The 13113-nt window shown below is 35.3% G+C and overlaps 1 protein-coding gene across 4 annotated transcripts in view; it reads right to left on the reverse strand.

Moving 5' to 3' along the window:
• LOC117568731 (potassium channel subfamily T member 2) overlaps positions 1-13113 on the reverse strand; it is a 161739-nt gene that overhangs the window by 120688 nt on the left and 27938 nt on the right. Inside the window, exon 1 of one of the 4 annotated variants that reach the window (XM_052004968.1) lies at positions 6013-6454. The exons of 2 other annotated variants lie outside the window; for them this stretch is intronic. The gene's annotated coding sequence lies outside the window, so the exon portion shown is untranslated. Of the gene's footprint in view, positions 1-6012; positions 6455-13113 lie in introns of those variants that run through there. One more of the 4 variants, XM_034249556.2, reaches the window with a different exon arrangement.

Consider the following 13113-nt stretch of genomic DNA (forward strand, 5'->3'; position numbering starts at 1 on the left):
TTTTATTTCGACTTAAACGTGGAAATATCGTGAAATTTACACCTGTCTGTGTGTGTGTGTGTGTGTGCCACAAGAAATTAGCAATTCAAACAAAGGCAACTTTTTTAATCTAACAAAAGTCGAAGGCGGATTTTGCGTGTTTTTGTTTGCTCGACTTTGCTGCAGCTCTCAGTTCCCAGCTCTCGTCTTAAGCTTACGAAAATATTGTAACTGCCTTTTTGATCCCATATAGATATGCTTGCATCTATTTATAGCCAACGGAAAAGGTATCGGAAACAAATGCAAGTTGTTTTCTTTTTTGGCATTGATTCAAAGTTTCTGAGGTAAAACTTTGTTCGATGAATGGGTTTTGCTGTTGCTGTTGCTGCTCTCATAAATTCGCAAGCTCTTAAGGCATTCAGGGATCGCCAAAACTTTGAGACAAAGGCCAAAAATACATGAATAGATAATAGAAGCATAATCATGCTTATCCACTACAAAATAAAACTTTGTTCCACATTTTTGTCAGACTTTTAGCTATTTAAATCAGTTTGCTGTACAGCATTTAAATTACAGCTGCATTGAAATTTCCCATTTGCCACTTTTGGTTGCCATTTCCATTTTGGCAACCAGCTGCGAATTTGCTAGCAAACAGAAAAGTTTGCCAACTTTGCCAGCTCTTAAATTACATAAATGGCCTCTGATATCAGCAGCACTGAGTAGATAGAGAGAGAGAGTAGCCAGGAATCACTTAACTGTCTGCGCCCAGCTCATAGAACTAAAGGCAGACAACAAGAACAAACATTCACGAATACAAAATCTCAACAAACACACTCACAACAAGAATCACACAGATCATCCCACACATAGAGAGAGGCAAGCAAGAAAAATGTACAGACAAATCGTTGCTGGCAAGGCAAACTGGCCCAGCAACAAGATAGAGTTATCGCTGATTGGCTATAAGATACTGTGTAGATGAAATAAAAGCCACTATTGATAACTATTTTTACTAAAATTTTTATATTTAAAGAAAATTTATAAACAAAAATGTATACCATGAAGAATAAATACTTGTTTATAATTCATTTGTATTCTAACAATTACTTAAACAGAAATACTTATTTTTCAAATAAATTGTTTCAATAAATATCTATAACAAACTGTGAAATACATTAATTTAGTTTATTTCCTTAAACAAATTTTAGATATTTGAAGGGGTAAAAACGAACTTATTTTTCAAATAAATTTATATTCTAAAAACAAACATTTTATATTTTCCCCTTTTGTCGATTTGTTATGTTCAATAAAAACTCTGCTATGAAGGTCAAATTCTGGTTCAAATTAATTCAGATCCTAACAAATATAAAAAACTAATACAAATTATGAAACAAATTCTACACAAAATCACTTCTCGTATATCAATACAATATACCCTTTAATACAATATACCCTTTCTCTATGTAAAGAAAAATTGCCAAGATAGATTTCAGCTAAATTCGAATCCAATTTTGTTCAGCTGCAAATCTTTCAACGTCAAAGTTATTTCACAAAATCAATAAACAAAACAGAATAGTTCTTCTGCCTGTTGCATAAACAAAGCAACAAAACAAACGCACTCTCTTAAACAAATGTACAGGGTATAAACATACAAGATGGCAGATTACAGATTACAAGCAGGAGTTAAGACAGCGTGTTAAGTTGTGTATTCTGGACTACGACAACTATATATATAATACACATATATGTGGGTAATACATTTAGCTACAACAATAAACAAACTCACATCTGTATTACACAATGGGAAAAAAGAGGCGTGGCAGCAACACGCACAACACACTCACAAGCCACAAATGTCATAAAGGGCAGTCGCCACACGTAGCAAACGGCAGGCACATGTGGCAATGGTAAATGACATATATAGAGAACATAATATGACAGAGTCAATAGAATGAAAATATCAAATATTACGCATACGCAACTTAAAATAACATTTGTTAAAGAAAGAAACGTATACGAAATTGTAAATATTACAAAATATCAAATATTACGCATACGCAATCTAAAGAACAATAACAATATTTGTTAAAGAAAATAACGTATACAAAGATGTAAATATTAAACAAAATAACAACATTTGTTAAAGAAATGAACGTATACGATTTAAACAATATATTTACAATAATATTACAAAATATTAAATATTACGCATACGCAATTTAATGAAAAATTACAATATTTGTGAAAGAAAGAAATACACAGAAAGTATCTGATTGAGATGCGCATAGCAGCAGCAGAAAGTAATCCTCGATGGCAGCAAGTCAAAGGGCATTAAAAGTTGTGCTTAGCGTTAGCCCTGAAAGCCCAGCAATTTCCTTGAACAGTTTGCGTCATTAGACAATTTGTCACATCAACACAAATACAATTTAAGCAGCAATCAATCCAATTCTTCGGGTCAAACTGCCCTCATCCGTGGCATTTATCAATGCGTATACGCAGTGTGGGACCCAAAGAGCAGACACAGATAATTACGGATGTTGTATGTGCTGTGAGTTGTTTGGGTTCATATTGGATTGATTAAAATGCTCTACAGAAATGCGACTTGATTTGCGGTTTAACTTTCGCAGAAGAGCAAACTTATCTTTCGATTAACATTCACCCACATTACTCAAAGGAAGTGCGAGTGTGTCTTTTAGCCGGAAACAGCAACTGACAGCTGGTTGTACACGTAAATTTGGTTTGTTGGGACCTCAAAAATATATTAATAATAAGCTAAAGTTGAACTTTAATTAAGATTTGTGCTGGGTCTTGAATAAACTAAAGTGCAATTCGGCAAAACTAAACTTTGTGTCTGATATGTGTGTTGTTGCCTTTTCGCTCACTTTTCAAACTGTGGGAATAGGCAATTTGCCTTGTGTACCATATCCATAGATTAACTCGACCTCTGGTCGACTTTATGCCCTTTTTCAGGCATTTTCTTTCACATTTTGCTTTCCCCACTCTCTTTGCTGTCTCTTGCTCTCTGCTGGGATTAGCTTAGCAGTATTACATGCTGTCATTTCTCGCTGTTACATTCCTTTTGCCTCAGCCCAAGCCTTCACGTAGCCACAAAAAAACTTTTCCGGCCGCATTTTCCTTTTCGTTTAGACCTACATTTTTTTGGCTTTTAGCCTTTAAAGGTATTTCCTGCCTTTGCTTGGACGCCCGCCGGGCATTGACCAACTCAAAAGGAAATGCATTGAAGCAGCAGATGATTTTTCATATTTTTGCCAACACGATTCGCAGCACAATTCCGTAGTTTCCTATTAGGCTTTAACGCAAATTTAATATTGAAGAAAATAACAATATTAGAATACAGTAAAAATTGCGCATACAACCCGTATGTTCGTTCTCTTTTATGTATCGCTCTTCTCTTTTTTAGCTTTGTTCTTTGTGCGCTGCTGCCTCGTCGTTTTGTGGCCTGTCTTTGATAAGACCAGCTTGACTCGTTGGCATTATTATGTACATCATAAAAATAACTTTTTATATTATTTTTATGTGCCACATGAAACACTGCACGAATCGCTTTTTTCGATAAAAATAATTTGGATAACTTTCTGCCTTAATGGAGAAGTGCATACATACAAATGCTTTGAAACAAATTTGAAAAAAAAATAAATAATACGAAAATATTTTCACATTTAGAACAAGTCAACTGCATAATCCGTTCTCTGCAAAATTTATGCAAAACTCTTGCATTGAACAATAGCTTAAAATTCCTTCAATCCTGATTTGATTTAACAACGATTAGCATAAAGTATTTCATTGCAGCTTTTCTGGTTTTCAATTTATTATGTTTTTGACTTAATTAAAATATTATCAACTCAAAACTTTTTTGTTAATATTTTATTTAATAACATTTTGTTTTTGATTGCACAAAACGAAACTTTAAAACAGTTTTTTGCATAAAGTTGCGTCTAACAATTGTGTTCATTCCCAACCGCAAATCTAATTAAATTTGTCCCCAAACTTGTTTCATGTCTCTATCCTAGAATTAACCACAGGGGGGCGAAGGCAAGGACAGTCAGGCAGTCAGGTTTGCCTATATATACGAGTATACTGCTAGCAAACAGCTAATGCGCTATTTAGAGCAACAAAATGTGCACAGATTTATATCACAAAATGGAGGCTAACCAACAACACCAACAACAGCGTCTAACAAAAGAGCCGAATACAGAGAATGCTGACACTAGGTACATGTATAATGAGCAAACGAAAGGGAATGCAAATATATAATAAAGTTAATTGGTATGTAAATTTTGTTTGGGCCAATTTGGCGAACTCACGTACATGACTGCAAAAGGGAAATGGTCAAAAGCACGACTTTGGAGTACTTTTCCTAACCAAATAAAATTCTAGCATTTATTTGTAAAGAGAATGAAAATTTGCTAAATTTTTAAGAGAAGATTTAAGAAAGACTTGAACAAAAATTTACGTATTCAAAAAAAAGGGCAAACGTTTAAATACAAAAATATATTAGAAATATTATTATTTAATTATTATTATTTATTTATTGTTTTCCTAACTTATTTCTTTTAAACATATTTAGAAATATTTTAAAAATAATTCAGAACAAACAAAGAACTTCGACAGGCAAATTTAAATAAGCTCTTCTGTAATATTGAATCTGTGATATTCTATTCTTTTTTCCTCTTTACTCTTTTCTACTTCTCGCATGCACTTTACTAAACGATGCAAAAGGAAGAACTCTAACTCCACAGCTAAACTAAAAGTGCAAATAATCGTATGCATCGAAAAAAGCATCGTTAAGCTAAATACTCTTTTAGTTAGTAAGTGAAATAAAGTGATTGTGACAGTCACTTAGCCATAAATGCGAACAATAATGCCAGTACACCATGAAATAAGTACTATATTTCACTTTGCATGGGCACTAAAGGAAAGGACACAGCATCCCTACCAACAGAAAACTGAATACAGATGGCTGGCAATTCTCCGAGAGAGTTGCAAATCAAATGACCTACAGCGATTGCACAGAGACATAGAGAGGAGACTCTGAATGGCACCAGGGAGATGTGTCATAAAGCCTAAATGAAAAAATACTGCTTGTCATTCATTGCTGGTCTATGTGTGTGTGTGTGTGTGCATGTTATCTGTGTGTTGAATGATACAAGTTGGGGTTTACTTAGTATCGCACGTGGGCAAAACTAACGAGAAACTGTGGCGAAAGCAAGAGAGAGGCGAAAGCAACTAACAAGAAGGAACAGCCGTGCATAGCCCACAAATACCATACGCCGGGACCCAAACAACGAAATGTGTCAAGGCAAGATACAACACTCACACTCACACACACACACACACTTGCACACACATACACACTTCCATGCTGTGGCATTATGGCTGCGAGGCATTTTGCGTAAACATTAGAAACTTTGTCATATATATTTTTTTACTCATTTTTTTTTTTTTGCATATAGAAAACTGATGCTAAAGCAAATTTTTGTGCCCCAGAAATATGCAGGGGAAACTCTTGCTGAAAAATTTCAACAAACTGCTGCTCGACAGCCACAAATAAAAAAAAACAAATCGATTTCGTTGTATATAGTATGTAGTTTGTGTGTACTTATTTTCGTTTACTTTCATATCATTAAATTGCATTTTTACGCAGCCAGCGAGTGAGTGTGTAGTAAGAAAAACAAAAGCAGAGCAATTGAAATTCACAAAAGCTAAACAAGCAGCAGGCGACAACACTTCTTGCAAAGGTTATTTCGAAGTCTGCGCACAAAAGTATGCTGTAAAAAATTTCACTCTCGCTAAACAGAAAGTGCCACAAGGAAGTTGTTGTTGTTGTGTGTGTGCACTTTGCTTTTTATTTGCGCTGTTGTTTTTCCTTTCTGCACATATTTGAATAAAATAAAATACAGTTGATTAAGTTGCCAGTTGTTAGCTGTCGCCACATTTGAAGGCAGCGCGATGTCGATGTTGAAACGGAAGCCGAAGTCGTCTGTCGAATGTCGAAGACAGATTCAACCCATTTACCATTTGGGGATTATTCACATTATTCGTAGAAATTGCAACACAACATTTGGCCACGACTTTTGCAAAACGGTTTGTGCACCCTTTTTTCACGCTCAAGGACATGCTCGCGTACAATTCTGATTTTTCTTTAACATTTCGGTTTATTTTTTACTGCTTTTTCTTTTCTCGCTCGCTAATTAACAAATCCCCGCAATACACGACGGACCCATTGTGCGGCCAATGGGAGGCGGGGGGATTTCAAGATTGTTTGGCTGCTGTTGGCGATGGCGATAAATTAAATGCCAAATTTTTGCTCGCTAATTTCGATTAATGTACGCGTCGCGCACATAAGTAGGCAACAAAGCGTGCACAACACCTCTCCGACTATGAGTGTGTGTGCTAAGTGTGTGCGACTGTGTGTGTGTGTGTGTGTGTGTAAAGCGCGCTGCGAACGAACAAACAGCGATTGACGACGATGAGAACGTTGCGCTGCTCAGCACCAAACTGAAACGCCACACAGCACATACAAAGTGAAGCCAAGCGACGCTGCTGTTGCCGCCGCCTCTGCTGCTGCCCGCTGCGACGCTGACTGCGCTGCAACTGCTGCTACTGCTGCTGTTTCTGCTGCTGCTGTTGTCTGACTTTCAATCTTGGACTGTCACACTAGGCAAGCCGAGGCAGGCAGCAGCTGTCACGCAACTTAGCGCACCAAGCACGTTGAACGCACACCAAGTACACACACACACACACACTCCTACACACACTCACACTCTACAACTGAGTGTCCAATGATATTTTTTGTATGTTGGCTTCAACTTCCTTGTTGTGTCTGCTGCTGCTGCTCTTCGAGCGAAGCTCTCTTAAATTTGCCGCTTGTTTCAAATTAATGAAGCATTGCCTACAGCGTTGCCAGACTGTTCACATTTTAGAGTACAATTTGTGTGCAAAAAATGTAAATAAAATGCAATATCTTTTTTTATGATTAGAGAGTTGTAAAAAATATCAAATTTATACACTTAAACTCATGCAATTTGAAATCTTACTTAAAGAAATATTTCAAATCTAAACAAAATTAATTAATTTCAAATTGAAAACTAGATCATTCAATTGTCAAACTACTGGTAAAGAGGAGAGCAAGCTTTAGATATAAAATATTTAAAGCTGCAGTCAAGTGTGCACGACTGTGAGATACCCTATACCCACTTTGCACAGAAACAAAACAGTGCGTTTTTTTAAAATATACCGAATTAATATACCAAAAACAAAAATATACTAAACGCTTTAATTGGTATATTGAACACAAAATACTAAGACTCGTGGTAATTAGGCGTTTTTCCCCCCAAATAAACATATGAAATTAATTCGTAATTAACATTTGAAGCTAATGCAGTCTTAAATTATTTTAAAACCAAATTGCATTGCATTCATTGTGTACAACAATTTCAATTCCCTAGTAATTTAACCAAAGCCATTGTAAATTTTGTTACCATCAAATCATTAAATTATTTTAAAACTAGTTAATATTGCATATATTGACTGCAATTCATTTAATTTGTCAGTAATTTAATCAATGCGCTTGTAAATTGTTTCAGTACCAGAAGATTGAATTGGATTAATGAATAATTGACCGCAATCAGATGAATTTTTATCAGTGCAGCGAGCACGTGTTATATAACAACATAAAAACACGCGCTCTCCCATTCTCACAATCACGCTCTCCCGATGCCTTTCATGCGCTGTGCTCCGCTCTCTTCAAGCTTGGCCAAAGAGAGAGCGCTGCTAACGGCCGCGTAACCTAGAAAATGGCAACAAAACAAAATGACGAAAAGTTCTCCGTAATCAACAAATTTGGCGCCAAAGCGAAGCACGTGCTTAACGAAATACGTTTCGATTCCATTATGTTTCGTTTCGCATGCGTAAACATTGCAAGCTTTTCTGTGACGTCATCTGTGTCCTTATGACGTCAGATGCCACAAAAGTCTACAAAAGCCAAAAGGGGAAGCGTACAATGACGACAAACAAAGTGAATCGAGAGAGAGGAATAGTATGAGTGATGTGTGTGTGGCGCCATCTGTTGTTTTAGTTGGGCAAACAAATTGTTATTCCACATTTTGTTCGCATTGCACAGAAGCTAAACTGTATAAAATAAACATTATTTGAAGCGATAAAATGAAAGTTTAGCAAATATTTAAATGCACGCAGACTTTGCTGTAATCTCAATTATTTATGCACATTTAATGTTTGTTCACACATTGTCCACAAACACATACAAAGACACACACACGTACAGCATTCACGCCATATGCAAATTACAAGTGCATGGCATTAGCAGTTATTTATTTAAACAATTGTTGTGCAAATTGAAACAGCAGACCGCAAAACGAACGCGAATTATTCATGGACATATGTACATATGGAAATTACACTTGGATGTCCTTTTGGGCTGCCTACGAGAATCCTTTTTTTAAAGCCAAGTCTTCAGAGTTCTAGCTGAGTGTGATATTGAAGGCAAACAACTTGTGGGACAGAATGAATAAGAAATGAAATCAATAGACGCCACAAATTGTTGACTACAAAAAAAGGCACTCGACTTGTGGCATGCAACATGCAAATGGCAATACAACACTCTCTCTGAGAGAACAAACACATTGCATTACACTTTCCGAGTTTAAACAGCCAAGTGAAATGTGCAATTTAATGCCGTCAAGTCGCGTACTCGGAAGAGCTTTGGCAACACGAAACCCAAAAAGGAAATGGCATTCACGTCTGGCGACAATCTGCCCGAATTCGAGTGGAGTCACGCCAAGCCAAAGCCAAAACCAAATGCCAAATGAAAAGACCAAATCCGGCTAGGCGAGCCAAGTGAAGTCAACTTGGGCTAGGCTCAATATCCTGTGAGTGGACAGCAAAGGGTAAGCTAAAAATAAGTGGCAACAGAAACATTTAAAATAATAACTGTAAGCAAAAGCTAAATTAAAATCAATAGAATAAAATCAGTTTCGAACAATAATTACTACTGTAAATATTACTTAAAATTCATTTTGAAGCAAAAAATTTATATGAATCTGTATAAACTAAAATTCGAAATTATATAATTTTCAAGAACAAATAATAATACCTATTAGTGTTATTAAAACTGCATTTCAATTTCATTATTCAACTTTAAAGTAGCCGAAAAATTAATTCACATATTTAAAGCCATTTTAGACTTAAAGCCAACCGCATTCCAATCCAAAAAAAATATATATATTGTACATATATATATTATTAAAAATGAATTTCGGTCCCAGCATCCGAATCCTTTTTTTTATTGAATTTAAAGATCAAAGAAGAAAAATAAATAAAAATAAAATGAAACCAATAAAGCCGTTCAAAATGCATTTACAAAGCTAATATTTGGTATTCGCCAGTGGAATGTTTATTAAAGGTGCGTGGATTGAAGCTGATACATAAAATGTATAAATAAATTACTTTATCTTTATATATACAAGTAACACAATTCTTTGTTTCTTTTTTAATAAAAATAAGTGAATAAAAGCAGCGCGATATTATTATTAAAATAAACCAAATTAATATACCGCAAAAATGTCAAAATAAATCAAATTAAGATACCGCTAAAAAATAAAGTACTACATTCAAAATATACCATAGAGTACAAAATATGTATATCAGATCGTTAGCCAATACCACGAAGATCCGAAGTAAGTAGGTGTTTTTCCCATAGAGAATTTCTTAAATAACTTAGAGATTTTGTATTTAATCGTAACCAAATTTCCAGGATTTATGAAGACTATAGCTATTATTGTATGTACCAAAATTCGATAATTATTCGATCAACTTAGATCAATTTTATATATTTTATATTTTTTTAATTTAAAACAATATTCATTATTCATGTATGCTAAGTGGTATTTCTGATTTGACTATTTATATACAAATCCATAAATATTTTATAGAATTAAGATTTTATAATAAACAAAAAAGTTGGAATATCTAAGTTACTTTTTAAGAATATATTGCCTCGATTAAAGGGTATATCTAGTCAAGCATTGCCATGTTGCAATTGGTCATTGATATGCTTAGCATTTGACACAGCAAAATTGCATAGCACAAAAGTCACCCAATCTCAGGCCAACAATGAGTGCAAATAAATTAAAAGGCACTAAACGTCGATGGCACAGCATGAGTATTGTAGTATGTGTGTGTAAGATCATCCCAGTGTGTGTGTATGTGTGTTGATTAGTAAGACAGCCAGGGATGTGTGTGTGTATGCCAAGTGAATTTGTAGTCAATTTCCTGCAATTTGTCGTTGGCAGCAACAAAAGCAGCAGCATCCTTCGTGGCAGAGAGATCTCTCCTGCCAACATCCTGTAATGATACGCATCGCACAATCAGGACAACATAATACACTTTAACATTGACGTAACTGTAGTCACCCACACACACACGCACACACATTCTTGTGTGTGCGATAAATATAAAAACAAATTAGAATGTGAGAAAATATGCCCCGAAAATGAATTTGTTGTCCCGATGCTGCTGGTAAGCAATTTGTCGACGCGTTAATGGAAACAACTTTTGTTGGGAAAGAGGGAAAAAGCTGCGAACTAAATAGAGAACAGAAGGGAAGGCAACAATGCTTGGCATGCACATGCCTGATAAGTGCGTCTTATTGTAGTTGTTGTTGTTGTTGTCTTGCTGCCAAATTGAGTGTTTGACATGCCACCTAGAAGAGACACAGCCAAAGGGAGCGACATCTTCATCAGCGACTGGTGTGTCATGTATTTCGGCTCTTCCAATTTCCAATTAGAGATGCCCACGTCTCGCGTCTCGCGTTCTGACTGCCTAATCTCATTGACACGCATTAACATGTCTGCAGCCAACAAATTGAACAGCCTAATGGGGCCACATCCTCAACTCCACTTCACTCTAGTACTATTGTGATTAAAATGTCAGCACAAAGGAAGCCTTAATATGCCACTTACTTGGCCAGAGGCATCATCATCGTGTGGCCGTCTTTCCAAGCTTATCAATTTAGATTGCCTGTCCGCAGACAAGCCTCAACTCACAAATGCAAAAAGCTCTAAATGAAAATCAAAATCAAAATGAAAATGAAAACGAGAATGAAAATGAAAACAAGCAAAAATAACTGTCAACCACACAAGGACAGACAACAAACGAAGGGAGCGCAACAAACGGACGCATCGCATCGCCTGGCAACATATCAAATGAAATAACTGGGCAAAACAGCAAAGATCTCAGACCCATTGCTGTCTAAGCTTTGCTACACATTGCTCTCAGCCTAGACCCTGAACCTAACCCTAGACCCAGACCCTGATCCCTTGAGCACCCTTGGGCAATGAAGCAAATATTTTTGATATACTCTAAACAAGAATTTTTAAATAAATTGGGTATTTTAAAACCATGTGTGGAAGAGTTCTAAATTCATTGAATTTTGTGCATGATTCTAAATTTAAAATTCAATTTCTAACCGGAAACAAAGTTCAATAACAATAAAATCTTTTTGAGCTCATTTTCATTTTAAAGAAAACAAAAATTAAAGTTTTATTTGTTCAATAAAATACAATTTTCACAATGAGCCGCAATTTTTATATTTTAATTTATACCTATTTTTATTTAAAAGCAACTATACAAATATGTTAGCGATATGCACAAGGGATCAAACATTACTTTTGAAAGAGTATCTTCAAAGAACATTTCCCCTTATAATAGTTTCTCTTTGAGATTCCGTTTTACTTTTTGTTAAATACAAAAAGCAGACAAAGCCCCACAACACATGAGAACTTGCGGTCACAACTCGGTGTTTTTTACAATCAGCCAGAGAACAGAAAAAAATGCTGATGATAATCATCATCAGAGAACTCGCATCGAATGCAAAGAACCACAATCCACTTGGGACATTATATAAGTTGTATGCGAATAATGCAAAAGTATATAAATAAATTGGCAATCAAGTGGTGAAAGTCAGCTGGTCGCTTTTTATTCTGTGTGTGTGTGTTTTTGCGTAGAAAGGAAGCGCGTGCTTCATCTAAATAAAAAACATATTTAAAAGTTGCGCAAAAAAAAGAAAAGGAAAAAAACAGTTGACAAATGCCCCAAGCACTAGGATTAAACTCTTGGACAAACAATATTAGCCACTCGGCTTGACCGAAATGAAAAAGTTTTAGACAGGTGTATCAACAAAATTTTTATGAAATTGTTTTGGCAGCGAGGTCAGTTTTTGATAAAGGAAACATTCAAATGTTTTCATTTCTCTTTATAATTTTTTTTCTCTTCCGACAAAGAAAGTCTAGCTTAGTCAGTTGATTTAAAATGCAGACATTAGAGAGTGGAGATAAATATTTTTAATTATTTGTAAATAATTTCGTTCTAATTACTAACGTATACATATCCTTTCTAAAAATAAAACTATAGAATGTATAATTTTGTAAATTTAATTTTATTATAAAAAATATATTATCCAAGAATAATAATTATACAAACTTTTATCGGTATCATATTTCTTCTTTAAATCAAGAATCGTCTTTGATACTTTGAATAGGCAGGCTTAGGCTATCAAATATAATAATGGAAATTATGGAAATATACTTTATTTAAAATTATTCGTATTTTCTAGCTGCTCAACTGAATCAGAGAATTTCTAATCCCCCAAGGGGGGCAACTTTGGAGCCACCCTCGCATTTTGTACGTTGCCAAATAACATTCAAGGTTGAGAGCATTGTCTGGGGTACAGTCTGTAAATTTTGAAAAGTTTCACTAGTCAAATAAACGCATGCAAATTGAAATAAAGTGCAAAAGGCGTCAGCTTGCATTTCAGTTTTCAACTCGTCTGTAATACAATACAAGTACATCAAGCAACCAAGCTGCCATCGCCACACGTCTTCACAATCAATCCCCTCTGTGCCTCGGCTGTACTCTGTACTCGCATATATTGGGCACAGGGCACGAAAAACACGCGCTTGGGAAATACATACATCTCCATTATACCGAGTATTCCATGCCATACAATATTCGTGTATGTGCACGTACCTTCACACTACTATTCGAATGTGTAAATGTATTTCAAACAACAGCGAAAAAATCCGCCGTATTTGACTTAAC

This window comes from Drosophila albomicans, chromosome 3, assembly GCF_009650485.2.
Source record: "Drosophila albomicans strain 15112-1751.03 chromosome 3, ASM965048v2, whole genome shotgun sequence".
Classification (NCBI taxonomy): domain Eukaryota; kingdom Metazoa; phylum Arthropoda; class Insecta; order Diptera; family Drosophilidae; genus Drosophila; species Drosophila albomicans.